This window comes from Pinus tabuliformis, chromosome J (assembly GCF_031772625.1).
Source record: "Pinus tabuliformis cultivar Carrire ecotype Pingquan chromosome J, CPIR1, whole genome shotgun sequence".
In the NCBI taxonomy this organism is placed as follows: domain Eukaryota; kingdom Viridiplantae; phylum Streptophyta; class Pinopsida; order Pinales; family Pinaceae; genus Pinus; species Pinus tabuliformis.
In genome coordinates this window covers 349,012,154-349,017,117 of record NC_142295.1, presented here as the reverse complement: position 1 = coordinate 349,017,117, position 4,964 = coordinate 349,012,154, and the positions used below count along the sequence as shown (strand labels likewise).

The window sequence follows — 4,964 nt, the reverse complement described above, 5'->3', positions numbered from 1 at the left end:
GCAAATTACAAATTTATTTATGTATCTTTAATAGTTACAGAAGACACCTATGAACTTTGTTCAAAGACACCTTAATAGGCTCTCCAATGTTTCTGCATTTTCATTTTCAATCTAAACCACCCACATTTCATCTTAGGATTTTAAATTTAGATTATTTTAAAAGACCAAGTTATAAACCCTAGCTTCCTTTCAGTTCTTCTTTCCAACAAAATAACTAAAGTATGCAATTACTAATATAAGGCCAATTTGGGCATAAATATTCATCTCCAAGATTAAGATTTTGTTGCACAAGGAAATATAACATCTCTAAGCACATTTAAGCAAATTTTTAACAATCTTTTTAAGAGGTTCAACAATTTGGTGGATGTCCTGGGCCCTAGTTCTTCTTCAGCCAAAGAACTATCTCCACGAGACAATAGTGTCAAAATGTAAAATAATGATACTTGAAATGATATAACAATAAGAATTTATTTTGTCAACTATTTTATATAATATATATTTTTATAGACATTTTATTATTTTAAACCATATATAATATGTAAATTGTTGACATTGAAATAGTTTATTTAACATGAGCATTGAGATATTTTATTTGTGGATTACATTGTCCACATTAAAGTGTTTTTTTTTTAATACACTTCAATATTACTTTAAAATAATTTTAAATGTTTATATAAAATTATCTTATTTTATATGGACACAAAAATATTTTATTTGTAACCGAGAGTAAGAGTGAAATAATTTTACCATATCTCTTTTGAATTGGGTTGTAATATCAACAACCAATAAAACAAACATGGTTAGAGTTGGAATACTTTTTATAATGATTTTAAGTAAAAGTAAACAAATATATGTATTTGTTTTTTTTTTTAGACGACATCTTTTTTTAGTTAAAATTTATTTTATTTTTATTTTAAAAGGGACAAGTGTCAACACTACGTTGAACACAAATGAAATTACACATCACCTTTCACACAGGGTTGTAGAATGAGCCTCTTGGCTCAATGAGTGGGAACCTCTTGGGATTTACAATTCAACTTCACGCTACTAGCATATTTGTCCTTCCTACAACCCCATTGTAGCTCAAGGGTTCACGAGTAAGAATAGTACCCGAGGAGCAAGTGTTGGTGTTCATATATGAGTTATAGATTCAATCCCTTCTGTTAGCGCTCGAAACTGCCTCAAGCTGAAAAGGCAAAATTCGAGGCAACATCAAACCAAGCTCAGCCTCGTAGCTAGCCCTACGAGGACAAGAGAGGGCTCTCTCCAGTCAATCTCGATAAAATGAGCAATAGGGTGCGAGATGACTAAAAATGGGAACTAATTTTAGGCTAGTAAATGGATAGGAAAAGGGGTAATCTGATAAATGACTGGGTTTTCTGGGCAGCGTGGGATTGAGAATAGCATGAGTAGGGAGATTAAATCTGAGACACAGATTATCTCAGGAGGCAAGACAGGCAATAAATTTAGCATTCAATTTTGAAATTATATGGAATGAAAAGAATGCTGAGAGGTTGACAAGGGCAATAGATGAATCCTTATCAAACAGAAGAAAACACAAAACATGAATACCTTCCCAAGGCAGAGCAGCAAACTGGATTCTTCCTTTCTCACTTAAAAGTATTCATTTAGAAATGATTATGAAATGAAATGGAAACATAACAAGTTACATATGAAACAAAGGAAAAGACAAATGCTAAATTCACACCACAAGAATCTCAGGAGTCAGAGCTGTATCTTTTCATTAAATCCCTGTCAAAAACTGTACAGTGAAGTTTTCCTTCACAACTTTCCCACTATTTGCCAGAACTCAGAACCCTTTACACATAATTTCATACAATAAATAGACTCAGGAATGAGAAAACAGATCGATTGGGAGTAGGGAGCTGGAAAACCAATCGAAGAAGATAGGAAAAGAGTTGTCCATCTGTGCTAGGGATAGAGCAGCGTTACATTATTCCTTTGAAAATCTCTGATGACCAATGGAGCGGTGGCATCTGTAGATGTAAATCCTTTTGATTTGTAACTGCAGTTAAAAATAGACCGTCGGTTCCTGTTTCTCTGCTATGACAAGTGTTTTTGTTTTAAATGTAGGCGTTTCAATCTGTGACTGTTCGCTTTTCATTTACCTGGGCCTTTTGAATAAAACTAATTTTTTTAATAAAAATAGCCTTTAAACTAAAATTCCGCCTTGAATAAAGGGAACCTCCATTTCCAGCAGTAATATAGCCTGTTATGCCAGATGTAAGAGCATATATAACAACAAGAGGGATGCTTGCATGTCAACTTGCTGAACGACATCTGGCACAGTCCTTGGACAATCCACTGCGATCTACTATTTCTCAGCTTCAGTGCGCTCGGCATTTGTCATTTGAATGAAAACCAACCTTTCAATAAACGCGCCTTTGAATGAAGACTTTGCCAAAAATCCATTGGTGACATGAATTTGATTGTCATACGAATGCCGACATTCCACCTGTAATAGACATGAGAATGAACTGGGTGTAACTCCCCACTACTTGCTGCAATAAATGTAACAGCTGAACTCCTAACCCATTGGCTTGGATGACAAAGTAGAGGAGCAGCCCGTTGAACCGCATCAAGAAACAATCCTTTCCTGAGTGATTTTTCTTTTGAAAGAAATGCCAAACATTTCAATGCATTGACAAGGATTTCTTCTACATGTTCGTTGAGAGCCTGCACAATATAAGGCAGCAGATACTCCTCCACCATTTCCCACAATCATAGCACTCCATTGCCTATAAATTATGTTACCGTCCTTGTCCCAATCATCTGAATCTCCCTCTGAGGGTAGCACTATCTTTAACTGTGATGCTCTACACAAATTACCAATCAATGCCATGACCTACGAGTTAAAAGGAGCATAACCCAATATTTTGTTTTCAACTTGCATAGGCAACTTGTCAAAATGTTTGCCAATATAAAAAATTTCAAATTTTATTTGGATGTCATTTAACGTCTCCTCAATTAGAGGCCAAGGGTGGTCAGAATTGAAAATTGCACGGTTATCGAACATAATAAGTATGGAGGTGTTTGGAGGACAATTAGATAGATGGAACGGGTTCCCTTTTCTAGGAGTGAGAAGGCCATCTAAATCCGATAAAAAATTCTTTTTCATATTGGTCGCCTCCTCTTCTGACAAAGCCTGCCCTGTATGAACTGTAAAAGGCCATAATTGATCGCTTTCTCTTTGAATTTATGCCCATCTCTTCAGCAACAATGGGCTTCTTTGAATATACAAATGTTGTAATTTGTTTATCTTTATCAGGTGGTCCATACATTTCCCTTCCAACATGGGGCAATCATGTAGATGCAATGTTTCCAAAGAGGGGAGGCAATAGAAATTTTCAGGGAGATTTTCCAAGCACTTACAGCCACACAAGTATAGCTGTTGCAATGCGACGAGGCGATCAAAATATTCAGGGAGCTTCTTTAAATAGCGAAAGTTATCCAGGTACAAAATTCACAATGATGAGAGGCAAGGGAAGTCATTACATAATTCTCCAAGATTTTCACATTCTGCTAAGTTCAAGTCCTCCAAAAACAGTAGAAGACGGAAACCTTCGGGGAGCTTCTCCAAACTGCTACATCCTTCTAAGTTCACCACTCTTCTTCAACATTAACTTCATTCTCTCCGATGCCACTAGTCACAAGAGAGACAAGATCCAACCGATTGTTTGCACCAATAGTTGTACCTCTTAATCTTAGACGGATTCTTAGGATAGTAGGTCGTAAACCTGGGTACAAAATGGTTGCCTCAACATGATCCTTTATCATTGTGTAGCAACCGCCAAAGATAGACTCAGCTTTTGATGCCCGTCCATACATAGCTTTTGCAACATCCTTCACCTTCTGAGATGAGTTCTTGTACAAGAATTTACCACTGGGGAAAAAAACACACATAGCCATAGTAGCATACCTTAAGATCTACTATAACTCTTCAGTTAAAAGATTTTCTGCCATGGCACTTGAACATCTGATGATTTCATTTTCTCATTTGTGATACTAATTACATCTGTCTTTTCTGGCAGCTGTAATTCCAATGATCTTCCAATCAATAACAAATGCACTGGATTGGTGGTTTTCCATTCTGCAATTCCGGCACGAATATAGGTGTTTCGACTAACATACAGTCCATCAAAACGAAGCCTAGGACGATGAAGCCACATTTTACACCAAGAGCCTCCAAAATCAGTTTTCAGAATCTTATAATTTCTTCTAGTCCAGAAAGCTGCCAGGTATTAATGCATGCATTGCGCCAAAGACAAGGGGTCCGAAGGGCATAGCGCCATTTTCGACATACACATGCTGCCCTTCCTAAAGTGTAAGGTGTCATACGTGCAAAAACCTCAAAAAGCAGCTCATCGGGTAAAATCCGGTGTATTAGAGCTGGGTCAGAAGCAGGCTTATTGCTCAAGCTTCCAAAAGCAGGAACTGGTCGAACTCTTGTTCCATACAAACTTAACCATGGCCGATGTGTATCCAAGTACTGCAGAGGTTTAGGTGGACCAGCATGACCTATTTCCACAGGTATTAAAAGGGCCATTTCTGCAACCAAAGAGAGAAATGTGTGTCATTCAAGGCCGCCTCCTCTTGTGTCGTTTAATTTTAGCCACTCCCAGATTCCAGTGTGGGCAACATATTTGGGGACTGTTACATCCCCTATTGAAAGAGAATTGTTTACATTGCCAGCAATGCCAAAATGCACAACTCCAACTATATTAAACAGATCAGACATCATCTGAGTCGTTACATCTGCATTCCACATTCCTCCACCGCATCTTACATAGATCACCTTTTTGCCATAGATTGTTCCAATGTGAAATCTGTGACCAGAAAAGTTGAGCAATGGGTATTTGCGATGACGCTTCAGAACTTTATGGCCATGAAGGCAACTTCTTCTGGTGGATACACAGTGACCAAACCAATCTATGGTCCTTCTT

General features: G+C 37.4%; 1 pseudogene; it reads right to left on the bottom strand.

Moving 5' to 3' along the window:
* Nucleotides 1-3,965: 3,965 nt before the first annotated feature.
* LOC149227199 (F-box protein 7 pseudogene) lies at nucleotides 3,966-4,567 on the bottom strand (annotated as a pseudogene).
* Nucleotides 4,568-4,964: the final 397 nt, after the last annotated feature.